Here is a 19,329-nt window from a genome sequence, read left to right as displayed (position 1 = left end):
GCTCATGCGTCCTTTTGAGGAGGTGACAAACCTAGTCAGTCGCACCGAAGGCACCATCAGCGACCTCATCCCATTTGTTTTCTTCCTGGAGCGTGCCATTCGAAGAGTGCTGGATCAGGCTGTAGATGAGCGTGAAGAGGAAGAGTGGTGGTCACCATCACCACCAGAAACAGCCTTGTCATCATCGCTTGCCGGACCTGCGGCAACGCTGCAAGAGGAGTATGAGGAAGAGGAGTCAGAGGAGGAATGTGGCTTTGAGGAGGACGAAGACCAACCACAGCAGGCATCCCAGGGTGCTCGTTGTTGTCACCTATCTGGGACCTGTGGTGTTGTACGTGGCTGGGGGGAAGAACAGACCGTCAATGACATCAGTGAGGAGGAGGAACGGGAAATGAGTAGCTCGGCATCCAACCTTGTGCAAATGGGGTCTTTCATGCTGTCATGTCTGTTGACGGACCCTCGTATAAAAAGGATGAAGGAGAACGACCTATACTAGGTGGCCACACTACTAGACCCCCGGTATAAGCAGAAAGTGGTGGAAATGTTACCAAATTGCCGAAAGTCGGAAAGGATGCAGCAGTTCAAAACCAAACTAAAAAATATGCTTTACACAGCTTATAAGGGAGATGTCACAGCACAACGGGAATCTAACTGGGGAAGAGGTGAAAGTAATCCTCCTCCTACCACGACCATGGCGGCAAGGACAGGACGCTTTACAGATGTGTTGTTGATGGAGGACATGCAGAGCTTTTTCAGTCCTACACATCGCCACAGCCCTTCGGGATCCAGCCTTAGAGAACGACTCGACCGACAGGTAGCAGACTACCTCGCCTTAACTGCAGATATCGACACTCTGGGGAGCGATGAACCCCTTGACTACTGGGTGTACAGGCTTTACCTGTGGCCTGACCTATCCCAGTTTGTGATAGAACTTCTAGCCTTTCCCGCTTCAAGTGTCCTGTCAGAAAGGACCTTCAGTGCAGCAGGAGGCATTGTCACTGACAAAAGAAGTTGCGTCGGTCAAAAAAGTGTTGATTACCTCACAATCATTAAGATGAATGAGGCATAGATCCCAAAGGGTCTGACAGTGGGGGATACGTTTGACTAACAAAAGGCCTGATGACATGCCTTGGCCTCAAAATGGTCCCCACGCTGCTGTATTTAATGTCTGCATACCGGATGACTTTCGTGAATTCTCCGCCACCAACTAGGGTTCAAGCCGCAATATTTTAGTCACCTTTCTGCCTGGAAAACATACATTTTTCCGCCCGCTGCTACAGCAGCGGCTGCAACAATACCAAATTTTTCAGGCATGTGTACATGCTTAATTTTTCTGGCCTCTGGTGCTGCACTGTGGCTGCAAAAACAAAACAAAAAAAAAGGCACATACATGTGTCAATTCCCCTTCATGATCGGTACCTTGTTGTGGTGAAGGGGCTTGCGTATCATAATGAAGCGATCATAACCTCTATATGAATGTGTTGGCAATGTTGCCACACCCCAGATGATAAGGCCATTGCTTCATTATGATCAGACTAAAAGCGATCGGCTGGATAATTTTTCATAGAAAAAAACATACATTTTCTTCTTTTTTTTTAAGTTGTATGGGTTTTTAATACATAAAATAAAAAAGTCATAATAAAGTCTCTTAATAATTTATTAGAAATAATGCAGACAATTTAAAAAATCCCCATCAATTCCAATACAAAGCAAGTACAGAGCTCAGAACTAAATTATTTCAGAAAGTCGTAATGGTTTGTTAATTCGACAGTGGTTAATCAATTTGACACACGTCCCCGGATAGGGGACGTAACAGGGATTAAACTGATAGGAATAGTACTAGATAAGACACCACTCATATAGGGTGTCACAGCACATTGCTCCGTGCACGCGCAGTGCCCCAACTTGGGAGTAAGAGGACCGACCAAGCTGCTTTTTCCATCTCCCGGTTCCTAAAATTAATTCAGTTTGGTGTATCAGAGTTTGGTCTGTCACTGTGAAGGCAGTCGAAGGTACCCGGCCTAAATTTTTTTTCACAAAAGGCAATCCCTGATATGGGACGTAACAGGGATTAAACTGAAGAGAAGAGAACTACAGAAAATACCACTCACATCGGGTGTGTAAGTAAATTGCATGGCGCAGACGCAGTGACCGTGGATTCAAACAAAGGGGAGGGAGCCAGCGTTTTTTTAACCATCTCCCCGTTCGAAAAATCAATTCAATAAATGGACCCCAGATTGGGGACGTAACAGGGATTAAACTGATGAGAATAGTACTGCAGAAAATACCACTCATATCGGGTGTGACAGTAAATTGCTCGGCGCAGACGCAGTGACTGTGGATTCAAACAAAGGGGAGGGAGCCAGCGTTTTTTTAACCATCTCCCCGTTCGAAAAATCAATTCAATAAATGACCCCAGATTGGGGACGTAACAGGGATTAAACTGATGAGAATAGAACTACAGAAAATACCACTCATATCGGGTGGGACAGTAAATTGCACGGCGCAGACGCAGTGACCGTGGATTCAAACAAAGGGGAGGGAGCCAGCGTTTTTTTAACCATCTCCCCGTTTGCAAAATCAATTCAATTCACCTTTCGGGGACCCTTGGTGTTGTACGTGGCTGGGTGGAGGAAGAAACCTTCAATGACATCAACGGGACATGGCTAGCTTAGTATCCAACCTTGTGCAAATGGGGAGTTTGCGGTTGGGCAAATGGACTGTTTGCGGTTGTTTGCAGTGCATTAAAAGGGGAGTTTGGTCTGTCAATGTCTGTGAAGTGAGCGTAACCCTTACACTACCTGATCGATACAACATCATACCTGATTGTATACACACACTGGATGTTTTAAACCAGGTGGTTAAAAAAAAAAAAGGATTGTTAGGTGATTTATGCCCTTTATGGATTAAAACCCAACTCTGCGTCAACTATGTAATTTTCCATAGGAGTTTTACCATGGCTCCCCCTCCGGCATGCCACAGTCCAGGTGTTAGTCCCCTTGAAACAACTTTTCCATCACTACTGTGGCTAGATAGAGTTCCTGAGGGTTTTAAAATTTGCCTGCCTATAGAAGTCAATGGCGGTTCGCCCGTTCGCGAACATTTGCAAAAATTTGCGCTCGTCGTTCGTGAACGGAAAATTTTATGTTCACAACATCTCTATTCTTCACCACTTTTGCTGTGTGTTTTGGGTCATTGTCATGCTGAAATGTCTATTGGTACCCAAGGCCAAGTTTCTCTGCAGACTGCGTGATGTTGTCGTTGAGAATCCTCATGTATTGCTTTTTTTTATGGTGCTGTTTACTGTGATTAGGTTCCCTGGTCCATTGGCTGAAAAACACCCCCAAAGCATTAGGTTACCACCACCATGTTTGACAGTGGGGATGGTGTTCTTTGGGTTGAAGGCTTCTCCTTTTTTACGCCAAATGAAGGAAACATCATTGTGACCAAACAATAAAATTTATGTTTTATCTGACCATAACACAAAAGATCAGAAGTCTTCTTCTTTGTCCAGATGAGCTTTTGCAAAGGCCAAGTGAGCTTTTGTGTGCCTTATCTGGAGAAGTGGCGTCCTCCTTGGTCTGCATCCGTGGAACCCAGCAGTGTGCAGTGTCCCTTGCATTGTCTGCCTTAAAGGGAACCTGTCGCCGGGATTTTGTGTATAGAGCTGAGGACATAGGTTTCTAGATGGCCGCTAGGACATCTGCAATATCCAGTCCCCATAGCTCTGAGTGCTTTTATTTTGTAAAAAAAACAATTTCATACATATGCAAATTACCCTGAGATGAGTCCAGTAGGTGAGAGGAGTCAGGGACAGGACTCATCTAAGGGTAATTTGCATATGTATCAAATCGATTTTTTTACACAATAAAAGCACACAGACCTATGGGGACTGGGTATAGCGGATGTGCTAGTGGCCATCTAGCAACCCATGTCCTCAGCTCTCTACACAAAACCCCGGTGACAGGTTCCCTTTAAGACAATGCCACCAGCAGACCACAGATTCACCAGGATGGCCTTGGTGGTGATCCTTGGATTCTTTTTCACCTCTCTAACTATCCTCCTGGCCAGCACAGGTGTCACTTTTGGCTTCCGACCACATCCTCCTCCACAGTGCGGCACATCTTGTATTTTTTGCTCAAATTTAAATAAAAGCTGAGAAATGTTTTTTTTTCCCATAATAATGCCTCTTGTACATCGTCTTATTATCTTTTGGGAAACACCTATGTAATTTCCCGTCAAAAAAAATTACTTGTTGGTTGAATAAAAGTAATTTTAAGTCAAAATTTGCCTGGGGTATGAATATTTATGGGCAGCACTGTAACTGCTCCACTGAATGGCAAATAATATATATTTTTTTGCCACTAACACACACCCAAAAAGCGCTTTAGAACATATAACTGCACCTCTGAACGGCAAATAATATATATTTTTTTGCCACTAATACACGCCAAAAAGGACTTTAGAACATATAACTGCACCGCTTAACAGCTAATAATATATTCCCTTACGTCCTACCAGCAGCACAGGTGGGGTTAACTGCCAACCGTGGACTAGTAGGACCGGCGGAATTTTTAATGAACCCAAAGAAGAACCAATAAACAAACTTTAGCTCCCCTAAAGGGAGGGGTTCACCCCCCAGCCCACCGTGTTTTTTTCTGTCCTTTGGACAGGTGGACTGGCGAGTTTTTCTCCCCTTTCTTTGGGGGAACAGGAGACTGTATTATTTATTGGGGGTTCTTTTGGATCAACCCAATTTGTCTCTTCTTTTTCTTACACTAGATCTGCTGGCGTTGTTGAGCTTATGGTTGCGCTTTTTTTTTTTTTTTTGCCCCATCGGACCCTTTGGGCGTACCTGGGGGTAGTGCGGTACCTTACCGGGTGCTGCACACCCCTCCTGTGGTTGGTGGTGCAGCGTTCTTTCAGCAGATGCCCCAATGGGCGCCGCCATGACCGGAAGTGACGCACGGCCGGCAGCGACGTCACTTTCGGTTTCACTGTTCCAGCCGGCGGCGCCTTCTAAACCTAGAGAAGCCACCGGCCGGATCATTTTTTCACAGGGGGGGAGAGATAGCTTCTATTACTAATAGTTATAAGCTTTAATTTAGGTTAAGTCTGCATTTTCTGTAAACTCTGGGAGTGACGCTCCAGGGGGTGGTTTTGCAACAGGAAATCCCTCCCCTGGGCAGAGCCTTTCCTTTTTAAGCTCCCTGGTCCCATCATTCGGTCTCTGGTTGCGCTGCTTTAACAAGCTAGCTCCAGAGTCCCTTGTGTGCTTGACCGAGTTTCTCTGTTTTTCTGACTGATTTCTTCAGACAATAATTTCCAAGTGTTGGTGGGCATACCGTTAGGTTAATTTTTTGGTTTAAACTCCCTGTAGTTAACTTTCGGGATATTTAATCTCTTCTTTCGTTTCAGTGATGGCTTCTCCTAGAGAGTCAGATCAACAGCGGAAGTCTGCGGCCAAGAGGAAACAACTGGCCTGTCATGACTGCAACACTGTCATGGAACCATGAACCAGACGTACAACAAGAGATAAGTGGAAAATAAGAAGGTTTTATTTAAGAGCAAGCCGTAGCAAAGTCCGAACGGATGGCTAAACCGAAGCAGGGTCTTGCGGAGACAGAGGTCAGGAACCAGAAGGGTAGTCAGACGAAGCCAGGAACAGGAACCAACGGGGTAGTCAGACGAAGCCGGAATCAGGAACCAACGGGGTAGTCAGACGAAGCCGGAATCAGGAACCAACGGGGTAGTCAGACGAGGCCAGGATCAGGAACCAGAAGCAGCAGCAGTCTTGGAAGCATGTGAACACAGGAGGACCAAGCAAGGAACTGAAGCCACAGACCTCCTATATATATGAGCTAGGCATCCAGCTCCTCCCAGTGGGAAGGAGGAGCCGCAGGGTGGGAGGCTACAAGAAAACCCAGAAACCAAGATGGCCGCCAGCACATGTCAAACGAAGGGAACAGCAAGGAGGTAAGACCATGACAAACACGCCCTTAGACGACAATTGTCCCTACTCCAGGTGTGACAGTTGCCACTCCGGCACCACCACGGAACCCAAAATGCAGGACATGTACCAGTGGGTGAAGACTTATGTAGATAACTCCATCAAGGGTGTTTTTTTTCCCACCCGAAAAGACGCAGAAGTTATTGAAGTCCATCAGGTCGGGGGACTATGATGTTGACATAGGGGAGTCCTCCGATCCCGCCTGTCGGACACAGCGTGTCTTTAAGGCGGATGAGACCCTTCTCTCTGTGATGCGCACAGAATGGAAAAAAACGGAAAAAGGTCCAGTCCTCACCAGAAGGTTTAAACTGATGTTCCCGATGGCTAAACCCTTGGTGGAATCATGGGGTTCCATTCCCAAGGTGGACATGGCTATAGCCAAATTGTCCCTGCGATGGACGATGGGTCTAGCCTGCAGGACCCTCTCGATAGGAGGGCAGAGTGCACCCTGAGAAGGAACTACTCGGCGGCCGCATCCTCGGCCTCTACATCTATTGCGGCCACAGAGGTCACTTCCTTTTTGCGTGCCAGGTTGAATCAGATCCAAACAGATGTCGACCAGAGTGTCTCCTGGGACGATATCCTGGCCGCATTTAAATCTGTTAACTTGGCCATGGACTTCTTATGTGACACGTCCCAGTTACAGCTGAAATTGGCAGCCAAGACAATGACACTAGTATCGGCTGCAAGAAGACCTCTATGGCTGAAACCCTGGAATGCGGATAATGCCTTTAAGTATAATTTGTGTGGGCTCCCCTTCGAGCCGGACCTCTTGTTCGGTTCCGAACTAGATAACATCATGGAGGGACTCTCCGATGAAAAGGAGAAGAGTCTCCCCCAGCAGCCCTTTCGGGCTTGTGGCAGGCAAGATCGCGGAGGCAGATCCGGACAGCAGGCTAGGCGTAGAGATTGGGGGGCAGTCTAGAAGATTTTCGAGACGCTCCCGTAAACCCACCAAGGAGGCAAAACCCTCCTGACTATGGGCCTCTCAGAGGCTCTTGGTTAAACCCTGCTGCCCCTGTCGTTACGCCTCTAGATTTTCCTGTACCCCTCCCCCAACTTCCCGTGGGGGGTCGTCTTTCCCATTTCAAACATGTATGGGCCCAGGAAATTTCAGACCCCTGGGTTCAAAGCATAGTTTCTGCCGGTTACCTAATAGATCTCGTTTCTCTCCCCCCAGAAAGATTCATCGCAACTTGAAGTTTTCTGCCGGCCAAACAGAGGGTCTTAGAGTCCTATATTCAGGACTACATTTCCAAGGGAGCCTTGGAGGAGGTACCGGCAGGGGAGAGGTGTCTAGGGATCTATTCTCCAGTATTTCTGGTGCCCAAGAAAACAGGAGATCTCCGGATGATCATAGATTTGAGATTTCTCAATCGATTCGTAAGGAGAACCAGGTTTCGGCTGGAAACCATAAGGTCAGTCAGCCACATTCTCAGCCCTGGAGACATGATGGTTACTCTGGATCTCAAGGATGCTTACCTCCATATCCCGGTCCACCCCTCCTCTCGGAAATTTCTCAGGATCGCAGCCCAGATTTCAAGAGTGCGCAGGCATTTTCAATTTGCCGCCCTCCCCTTCGGAATCTCATCTGCCCCCCTTATCTTCACCAAGGTGGTAGTGTCGGTGGTGGCAGCTCTGAGACTTCAGGGACTGACCATTGTTCCCTACTTGAACGATTGGCTTCTTCTAGCCTCTTCAGTCCCAATACTTACTCATCATCTTCATGTCAGAATATCCTTTCTGCTCCGCCTAGGCTGGATCGTCAACTGGCAGAAGTCGAATGTGAGCCCATCGACTTCAATCCATTATTTAGGATTCGTGGTCGACTCTCTGGAGATGTCTCTTCAGTTGACGCCAGAAAGAGGAGCGTGGATTTAGGACCTGGCAAAGTTCCTTTCCGTCCCACGGCGAGTCTCCATCCGGACTCTCATGAAGATGCTGGGGCTCATGTCAGCGGCTGTGGACGCAGTCCCTTGGGCTTTATGGCACCTCCGTCCTCTTCAATTGGAAGTCCTAGACAAGTGGAACGGCAGCCCTGCGGGGCTAGATTCCCTATGATCACTATCCAACCAAACCTGGAATTCCCTCAGATGGTGGTTCCATCTGCCAGCAGGAAAGTCTATGACCCAACCAGATTGGCTAATATTGACAACAGACACGTCCCTTGTAGGCTGGGGCGCCCATTTAGACGGATCCCCAGTTCGGGGATCTTGGTCTCTTCTGGAGCGGCATCTTTCTTCGAATCTCCGTGAGATGCGTGCCCTCCTCCACTTTGCCCCTCAGGTCCGGGGCAAGGCAGTGAAAGTCCAGTCAGACAACATGACTGCGGTGCTTTATATAAACAAGCAGGGAGGCACAAGATCCTTACCCCTTCTTTCAGAGATCGGGGTAATTCTGCGGTGGGCAGAGCTGAACCTATCTCATCTATCTGCCACTCACATCTGAGGCTCCCTCAACATCATTGCGGATCGCCTAAGTCGCGGATTACCAACCATGGAGTGGTCACTGAATCCGGAGATCTTCAGGCAGTTAGTCCACAGATGGGGCATGCCAGAGGTGGATCTCATGGCAACCAGGTTCAACACCAAGGTGCAGAGGTTCTGTTCCCTATACAGGGAGGACAACCCCCTGGCGATAGACGCTCTGACGATACCGTAGAGGTTCAGGCTGGCTTACACCTTCCCTCCTTTTTCCATGATACCAAGGGTATTGATGAAAATCCATCAGGATCAGGCCTCGGTAATAGCCATCATACCATTTTGGCCCAGGAGATCCTGGTTTACCCAGCTCATTCAGATTAGTCGGGGACAATATTGGAGACTCCCCCCGGAGCAGACTCTGGTGACGTGGGACACTCATCTCTGCCCAGATCTGCACAGATTCAACCTAACAGCCTGGAGGTTTATCAGTCCCTTCCCAGAGTGGGAGGGCTCTCTGAGTCGGTCCTGAGAACCCTGACGCATTCCAGAGCAGAGTCTATGAAGAAGGCCTATTCCTGGATTATGAGGATCTTCACGTCATGGTGTAGTTCCAACCAGGTGGCGTCTGCAGATCGGTCCCTTCCTGCGATATTACAGTTCCTTCAGGTAAGACTAGATAAAGGTCTCTCCCCATCTACCTTGAAGGTTCAAGTCTTTGCCATCTCGGCCTGTCTCAACAGACCATACTCTCGGGACCTGCTCATCAAACGCTTCCTTAAGGGAGCTGAAAGATTGAAGCCTACAATACTGAAACCCGTTCCCCAATGGGACCTATCAGTAGTTCTCAAGGGGTTAGCATCTCCCCCCTTTGAACCTTTGGAGGAGGCAAGCTTTAAAGTCTTAACTCTTAAAGTGGTCTTTCTTCTGGCTATAACCTCAGCCAAGAGAATCTCTGAGCTACAAGCTTTTTCTGCAATGCATCCATATATCATTTTTTTTTACAGGACGGAGTCCTTCTGAAGTTTCTACCTTATTTTAGACCTAAGGTTCCAACTTTTCAAAATGTTAACCAGGTAATCTCTCTACCTGTGTTATTCTCTGCCTCCTCCTCTGATGCTCTGGTTAGACATCCACTGGACATCTCGAGATGCCTCCAGGTCTATGTGGATAGATCCAGGGAGTTCAGGATAGATGAGAACCTCTTCATCCTGTTTGCCTGTAAGTCTAAAGGCCGTAAAGCGTCTAAAGCTAATATTAGTCGCTGGGTCGGGGAAGCCATCAGGGAGGCTTTTATGTCCCAATCTTTAGATCCTCCGGAATTTGTGAGGGCCCATTCTACTAGGGCTGTTGCAACCTCTGTTGCGGAGAGAAGCCTTCTCCCCTTAGTTGATCTGTAAGGCAGCTTCCTGGAGCTCTGAATCAACCATCATCTCTCATTATAGAATAGATGCTAAGGTAGCAGAGTTTTCGGCCTTCGGGCAGACAGTTCTTACTTCTGCCAAGCATGAGGACCCTGCCTAGGGGATTCTTCTTGCTATCTCCCCATCTGTGCTGCTGGTAGGATGTAAGGAAATCGTTAATTTCTAACGATAATTTGTTTTCCCTTAGTCCTAACGGCAGCACACAAATTTTCCCGCCCTAAGTACATTCTTGTTATAGACACGGTGGGCTGGGGGGTGAACCCATCCCTTTAGGGGAGCTGGAGTTTGTTCGTTGGTTCTTCTTTGGGCTCATTAAAAATTCCGCCGGTCCTACCAGTCCACGGGGGGCAGTTAACCCCATCTGTGCTGCTGTTAGGACTAAGGGAAAACAAATTATAGTTAGAAATTAACAATATTTTTGTGCCACTAATACACGCCAAAAAGGGCTTTAGAACATATAACTACACCGCTGAACGGCCAATATATATTCTTGGGCCACTAATACATGCCAAAAAGGGCTTTAGAACATATAACTGCACCGCTTAAGGACAAATATATATATTTTTTGTTACTAATATATGCCAATAAGGGCTTTAGAAAATATAACTGCACCGCTGAACTGCAAATAATATATATGTTTTTACCACTAATACATGCCATAAAGGGCTTTAGAACATATAACTGCACCGCTGAACGGCAAATAATATCTATTTTTTTGCCACTAATACATGCCAAATAGTGCTGTAATTTTCTCACTTCACCACACAACGGCTAATAAGCTCTTTTTTTCCCACTAATACAAGCCAAAAAATGCTTTATTACATATAATTGTACTGCACAAGGGCAAATAAGACATACAAATATTTTCTTGTAATAAACTCTGTTAATGGCTGTATCAAACAGCACTTGCACCCCTAAAACATAAATGGTTTGCTGGAATTGCAGAGCTGTATAATGGCAATTTGGATCTGCAGTCAGTGCAGCAAGGTGTAAGAGGATTGATCCTATTACCCAGCCTATAAACTCCCCTACTGAACCCTGTTCTGCTTCAATACTGTGGAATAATTCCTCCATATCCTTTCCCTGAATTTCTATATAGCAAAATAAAAGTTTTATAATCTTTTTTACCACTGCCCTAGCACCTCCTGACGTCTCTCCCTGCACTAAGTACACTGGAAAATGGCTGAATCCAAAATGGCTAAAGCTATTTATAGGACTGTGACATCACAGGGCTGGCTTGCATGCATGGCATTGTGGGTGATCCCTCATTCTCAAAGTTCCTTTCTTCATGTCCTAACACATGCAGCAGCCATTTTAGGAAAAAATTCAATTTGTTACCACGAATAGTGAGGAAATTCAGATCGAATTCCACTTTGTCAACTTCGATTTGCTCATCTGTAATCATAAGCACCGAAATTTTTTTTACTGCTTAGAAAATATATAGTTTTGTGCATGCTTTGATGCACAGTATATTCTGTATAAGCTATTTTGTGTCACTTACGCAACAAGACATCAAAATCAGACCTCACAGACATATGGATATTATGGATCAATTTTCTATTTTGGTGGCAAAAGAAAAGTAGGGAGCCATTCCGTATCTTCATGTGCCTCATATTTCATTGTTTTTGCCCTTTATTCCTATGCAGAGATCTGGTCTTAGCTGCAGGGGAGTCACCGGGCCTCTTAGGACAGTCATAGTGTAGTTTACTGCTGTCCCACTGGTTCAGAGACACTGCTGCCAAGCATTGAGGGATCAGACAATATATGTAGTCAATAACAGACCAAGGTCAGAGATGGCAGAGTTCAGGCAAATCTGTGAAACAGTCCAAAGGTCAGGGCACGATGAACAGGCACAGGTCAGGTCAAGCCGTAAAGGGTCAGGGTTCAGAAGACAGGCAGAAGATAGTACACTGGCAATTGGAAAACAAACAGATTATAGCTCTTTTATAGCTCAGGTTGATTATCAGTTGGAAAAAGCCATGAAGCACATTATAGAGCAAGAGAAGGTTAACCATTGGAGTATTTCAACTGAGTTGAGATGCAATGAACAATAACCTAAATTCACACACAGGTAACTTTGCGCCAGTGCGCATGGGACAGCGGTGGCCATAAACTATTATTGTAACACAGGGCACATATATTTTGATCAAAATCCTTTGTGCACATTCAACCCTGCAAGATGACCTCTTTTGTTTTTTCTTTTTTTTTCTTTTTCAAATTCTTTTTATTGATTTTCAAAAAGGAGGGAAAATTATAGAAAACAAGTCACAGGACAATTCAGCAGTACAAATATGAAAATATCATCAAGGAGTAACAGCGCGGTAGTGCACCAAGGAAACAAAAACAACAGTTCATTGTGTCTGGGGTACGATCTAAGACGTTTGCCGGGGACTGTATGTCCCTGAAGATAATATCGGCGGAATAAGCGGGAACTGCCGCCACAGAAGGGGATACACGTCTCCCAGACATTATCACGGTACTTGAAACCTCATAAAGAAGTCCTCACAATTGTGTTCATGTTAAGTCTACCTGAGTGGACCTCCTCTGCCCCCTGCACCACCCCACTGTTCCTAGACCTGTGTGCCCATCTCTCACATGGGTTCACAGTTTACAGTGTTGAGGCTTATCAAGAAGGGCGCGGTGCAATGGGCCAGGAAACCACTTCTCCGGATGTTACTCAAAAGATTGTGCCTGCTGTATGAGAAACTTTGAGTAAACTAGATCAACGTAATAACCAGACAGAAAGATTGGGAGGGAAAAATAGGAAGGTGGGGTGGTGGAATATGGTGGTAGAAGGGAAAGGGATGGAAAAAGGAGGAAGGGGAAGGAGGAGGAGGAAGAGGTACCGTTAAGCATTAGTGTGGAAGTGCTAGTTACTTAAGTGTGGAGGGTGAATAACCCACAGCTTTATATTTAGGTGATTCTGTGTTTAAAGTTTACCTTTCTGTGTTAATCAGTGGTAACCGACTGCGTAATGTTTCTAGAGGATATCCATTTTACCCAGGGGGCCCAGATTTTGGTGTATTTGTTGTGAGTCCTCAGTTCCCAGTGCGAAAGTTCTTCTAATCTGGAGATTGAGGTCACTTTTCTTAACCATTGAGTGCTGGGTAAATTTCCTTGTGTTTTCCAGTTGGCTGCTATAAGCAATCTGGCTGCCACTATAAGGATTCTTACTAGGCTTTTTTCATAGGAGGTTAGGTCATGTGGGAGTAAGTTCAGAAGTGCTATTTCTGGTTTGGTGGGAATACACGGCTGCTTTCTCTCTAGTATACACGTTATATAGTCGAAGATCTGTGTCCAGAATGATTTTATTATAGGGCAGGTCCACCAAATATGTAGAAAGGTGCCTCTATCTTTTAGGCATCTCCAGCATTTATCTGTTGAGTTGCTATACATCTGGTTCAGTCTAACCGGGGTAAGATACCATCTAGAGATTACCTTGTAGGTGTTTTCCTGAATATTTACACATCTCGAGGTCCATTTTGGTGACGCTAGAATCAATCTGATGTTATCTCCAGTGAACTTAACATTTAAGTCCTTTTCCCATTCCCTCACAAAGTATAGTGAGCTCGGGATTTCTTCCAAAAGGAGATTCTGATTTATATTGTGTATGAGTTTTTTAGGGGTCTGGGTCAAGGTAATTAGTTTCTCAAACCAGGAGGGTTCTCTTGTCTGACCATCTAATGACATTACCTTCTTGAGCGCTTTAACAATAAGGTTATAGTGTATCCCGTTGAGTTGCGTGGTCCCCAGCTTCTCTCCTAAGGTCCTTAAATCTGGAATGCTCCCATCTGGGTCTAACAAATCTGCCGGAGGAGTATTGTTGTTTCTTACTTGTGATGGTAAAGATTTAAAGCCTTCTCCCAATGTCAGGAGATAGTCTCCAATACTTAATAAATGTGAGGGGTATTTCGAGCAGAGGCTTCTTATGGATTTTAGTTTCCATATGGACATTGATGCATGAACTAACAAATTATCCTTATTGATGGTGGGTGTTGTGAGTGGGTCAGTAAATACAATACTTTTTAAAGGGTATCCAGTTATTTCTTCCTCTAACTGGATCCATAGTTTACATATCTATCCAATGATGGTATGCCTATACCTCCTTTAGTGGGGGGCAACTGGAGGATTTTGTGTGAGATTCTTGGTCTCCCTTTATCCCAAATGTATTTCGAGCAGGTTTTCCGAAAGGATTCAATAAAGTGCTTTGGGAGTTTAATTGGTATCGCCTGAATGAGATAAGTGAGTTTGGGTAGAATTAAGGAGTTGAACATATTTTTCCGACCTAACCATGAAAGAAAAGTGGGAGACCAAGAGGCCAACAAACTTGGGATGGAGTTTCGTAGAGGTAAGTAGTTTAATTTATAGAGTTTATTAAGATCTGGGGGAATGTTGACTCCCAAAAATTTCAGGGAACTTCTGGTCCATTGGAAGGCTGATTTGTTTTCTAGGCGCAATAGAGTTTTGGTGGAAAAGTTTATGCCCATTGCCTGTGATTTGGAGATATTAATTTTGAAATTTGAGATCTTACCAAACTCCTCAAAGGTGTTTATGATGTGACTAAAGGCTTGTTTGGGATTAGAGACAACCAAAAGGAGGTCATCTGCGTACGCCGCTTGTTTTATCTCCAGATCACCACATTTTAGGCCTTTGATTTCGGGATTCTGTCTTATAGCCTGTAGTAAAGGTTATAATGAAAAGATGAATAAGATGGGGGATAGCGGGCAACCTTGCCTCGTGCCGTTGCCAATACGCACTGCCCGGGACAGGATATTGTTTGCTTTTACATAGGCTGTAGGAGAGGCGTACATTGAAAAAATCGCCTGTATAAACTGGTCTGGAAAACCAAAGGTGCGTAACGTATTAATGATGAAAGGCCAAGCCACTCTATCAAACGCCTTTTCCGCGTCTGTCCCGAGCAGTACAATTGGAGAATTGCTTTTTTTGGCTAAAACCATCGCGTTAATGATTTTATATAAGCCATCTTTCCCTTCCCTGCCTGGCACAAAACCTGATTGGTCAGGATGAATCAAGTCTTGTAGTAGGGGTTTTATCCTAGCTGACAGGATTCTGGCATATATTTTTAGATCTAGGTTCAATAAGGAGATAGGCCTATAGCTAGAGCAGAGTGATGGGTCTTTTTGTGGTTTTGGTATCAAAGTTATATGGGCACTTAAGGTTTGAGTGGTAAAGGGGGTTCCTTTTATGGCAGAATTATATAATTGGGTAAGATGGGGAACTAGAATATCTTTAAATGTTGAGTAGTAGAGAGCAGGCAGACCATCTGGGCCAGGGGACTTCCCTTTGGAAATAGCTTTGAGTGTTTCCAAGACTTCTTTTTCAGATATTGGAGCACACAAGCGACTTGCTTGGTTTGAGTTAATGGATGGTAGGTTTAATTTTCGGAGGAACTCACGCGACGAAACAGTCTTGCTTGATTTAACCTCCATTGAGTCTGAATGGTTGATGTTGTAGAGATCTGAATAGAAGTCATGGAAAGCCTGAGCAATCGACTCATCATCTCTGAGCAGTCGTTTGTCACTAGATGTAATAAAAGGGATTCTGGATTTCCGTTTCCGCTGACGTAGCAGGGCTAGCATAAATTTAGTAGGTCTATTACCATGAGCAAAAAATTTTTGTTTTGAGGCCATATATATTTTTGCTGATTCTGCATTAAGGTGAGTTTTTAATTCTTCTCTGGCAGAATTAAGTTCCTCTAAGGTATCTTCACCTCTATGTCTCTTATGTGAGCATTCTAGGTTAGAGATCTTCGAGAGGATTTCTTCAGTCTTTTTCTGTCTCAGTTTCTTTAAATTAACAGCAAGAGAGATAAATTCGCCTCTTATTACTGCTTTGTGAGCTTCCCACACAAATTGCGGGGCAGTCTCCCCTTGATTATTATGCTCAAAGTATTCTTTAATTTTCTTACTAATGGCCACTTTTATATCTGTTGAGCTAAGCAGCGTCTCATTCAGTCTCCAACTGAAACTCTTAGGAGGAGTGTCGAAAGGTTTGAATGAGAGCAACACTGGCGCGTGATCAGAGTGTATGATAGGGCCAATTTTAATTTCTTGACAAAGGTGTAAATTGGAGGCCGGGAAATAGATGTAATCTAATCTCTGATAGGAATTATGAGGGGCGGAAAAGTGTGTATAATCTTTTTCTTTTGGGTTGAGGGCCCTCCAGACGTCCACAAGGGAACTTTTGTTCAGCGATCTTTTTATACTATTTAATGTTTTGTTCGGAACTGCTGATTTTCCGGATGAGGAATCTAATAGGGGATTTAGGGATAAATTAAAATCGCCTGCCAATATTACTAACCCTTCTCTGAAGGACTCAAAATCTAGCCAAAATTTATCAAACCATTTTTTATGGGCAGTATTAGGAGCGTAAATGTTCACAAGAGTGTAAAGGTGAGTGTTAATTTTCCCTTTGACCATAATAAATCTCCCTTCTGTGTCTGACATGGTGTCGATGTGTTGGAAATCTGTGATCCTATGTATCCCTATACTAGTGCCTGACTTGCTGGAAGAGGGGGATGTGCTATGATACCATAGGTTATATTTATTTCTGGCTAAATCTGGGGCTCTCTCATGTTTAAAGTGTGTTTCTTGTAGCAGAATTATGTTGGCTCTTTCTTTATTAAGTTGGTTGAGAATTTGGCTCCTTTTAATTGGGGATTTAAAGCCCCTAACGTTGTAGGTGACAATTTTAAGTTCTGCCATCAGGTGGGTCGTGTGGGTGAAGTCGCATAGGAGAGTTACTCACTGCGTGAAGGTTCCCAATGAAGATAACACAGTGTCCAATTTCCTTTAAAGGTACCTTTTGGAAATGAAGGGAGAAGTGGGAGGGGGAGGGGGTGATGATCATTCTAAATAGAGAGAAAACATAACACATATTAACTTGACATAATAAAATTAACAGCATAACCATGAGAGTGAAAGCATCTAGGCGATGCTGAATAAAAATAATAAACGGTAAAACGGTCCTTGTTGAGGACCATAATCTGTAAGATTGTAACATAGTAGGTATAGATAGTTTGGTCATACTTTTGACGTATGACACAGGTGACAGTTATAATGGTACTATACTTAGAACAAACTGTAAGTGTAACCATGATATTAGAAATTTCAAAATCTCTATTAATAACTGGTGAGGATCAAGCCGGATTGTGGAGAAAGGGCACCCCACTCTTGGAAATAACTTGCCTTACTAGGCCACGATATTGGATAGATGTTAATGAGTGGAGGGACCCTCACATCACACAGGCCGGAGGAGCCTACAATTGTCCACCTTCACTGCAGAAAGAAGATGGGAAGAGTTAATGCCTATAAACATCTAGCATGTGGATAACCGGGTGAAAGAACAGATTTGTAGAGAGGGAGGTTTTCAGTCATCATCTGAAATAAGGCGCCTCGGTGTCATCCTCCCTTGTCTTTTCTTATTCTTTAAGGCTTTGCTGGACAACACGGTCTCCCAGGTGGATGGGTGTGGGATCTCAGCTGGAATAGGGACATCTGTAGCTAAAGACCAATCTTGTATGTCCAAGTCCTCTATTCCAAGAGCAGTGAGAACCTCTGGTAAATCCTTCTGTGTTCTGATAATGTATTTTCTTTCTCTCCATGTTATTAGAATACCGAAGGGGAATAGCCAGAGGAAGGCAATTTTCTTGTGCCTAAGATGATCTGTTAGGGGTTTCAAAATGCGCCTCTTGTTTAATGTAGCGGGAGCTAGATCTTGAAAAAGTAGAATTGTGGAATCTTCATACTCAATGAGCTCCATTTCTCTTGCTTTTTTCATAATGGCTTCTTTTTGTGCAAAATTCAGCAATTTGCAAATTACATCTCTTGGGGGTTCACCTGGTTTTGGTTTTGGTCGAAGTGCTCTGTGGGCTCTTTCTATAATTATAGGGTCTTGTCTGGTATTATCCAGTAATGAATTGCAAATTTCTTCAACAGCTTTTGGGACAGCTTCATTAGCTACGTTTTCAGGTATTCCTCTGAAGCGGATATTGTTCCTCCTGCCCCTATTATCTTGGTCTTCAATGTAGTCATGAAGATAGTTTATATGCTGTTGATATTTTGTGAGAGTGTCCGAAGTTTGTCTGGTATAGTTAGAGAAAGCTGTTTGGTTGGTCTCTAAAATTTCAACTCTGCTGCCAATCTGTTTCATATCTCTTTTGATTTCGGATAAGTCCTCTAAAACTGGATTTAGAGCGTCTGATAGTGCTTTAGATATAAAGGACCTGGACAGTGGAAGCTCTGACATTAGTTCTGCTGCCTCTTCATTGTCACTGTCCCCATCTTGTGATCTCGCTGTGTGCTTTGATGACGCACCTTTTGGCGTAGAGATCTGAGCTCCTGTATTTCCTTGTGATTTCCTCATTACGAATTTATCTAGGCCAGTTTGGGACAGGTGTGAGGCTTTAGATTGACTTTGGTAATCCTGGCTGACGCCTTTGTATTTTCCGATCTTTACCATATGTGCAAATAGCTTAGAGACCAACCGTGAGATGAGTGTCTGTCATTTACAGGAATAAGTTAATAGGGCATATCTGTATTCCCAAGCTGTGTTGCACAGATATATGTGTTCTTCTGTATAACCAGGCTGTGTTAAACTTGTAGCTTTTCTGAAAAAAAAAAATTCCTTCACATATCTTGTTACTTGCAAACTTCTACTTTTACCTTAAAAGACATGTATTGTGAAGAGAAAAAATTGGGTCACCGGCCCTTTAAATTCAAGAGGTGTGATGTTTGTGGATCTTCTGCAGAGGATCCCAGTAAAAATTGTAGGTAACCTACTTCTTGAAAATGCTAATGGGGAAGAACTTGCTGCTGGGGGATGAGAGGTAGTGGCTGCAAAGGGGGATAGAAGGACCAGGCTAGATAAAGCAATAACTGTATATCCTACTAGTTATAACTTCTGACAGTTTGGTAACTCAGATTAATTATTACCAGGTCCTCAAGAAAGTCCTTTGCGTTGCAGCCTTGCAGGAGTGATCTTGAGGCGCAATCTCCACAGCACTGTCGTGTCGCGTCTTTTACATACACGGGCTGTGTTGCCATCCCCTCTGGTATTGTAAGGAAAACGCTGCCTGCCGGTGTCCGTTAGGCCTGTCGGCCACTTGGTTAGAGGAGATGGGAGAGAGAGAACAAATAGACAACGGCCGTCTGCCAGAGACTGTCTGCCTCGCTGTTCGCCCAGGAAGATATCCTCTGCGCTTGGCTGTACAACGGAGCAATGTATATTCTGGGCTGTTTAACGGTAAGATAAGGGTTTCCTACCAGCACAGAGTCTCCCCTCCTGTACGGATCTTCCTCTTAATTCTGTTATAGCGGGCTTAGCGCGCCGCGCCTGTCGGTCGTCTGTGGCAATGGCGTCAGGCTTCTGATATTCGTCTAGGCCGCAGATGAAAGATCGGCTTTCCGTCACTCAGAGGGTTCCAAAAGTGTACAAAATGATCCTAGATGCGGTG

This window comes from Bufo gargarizans, chromosome 9, assembly GCF_014858855.1.
Source record: "Bufo gargarizans isolate SCDJY-AF-19 chromosome 9, ASM1485885v1, whole genome shotgun sequence".
Lineage (NCBI taxonomy): Eukaryota > Metazoa > Chordata > Amphibia > Anura > Bufonidae > Bufo > Bufo gargarizans.
Note: the sequence above shows the minus strand (reverse complement) of the source record.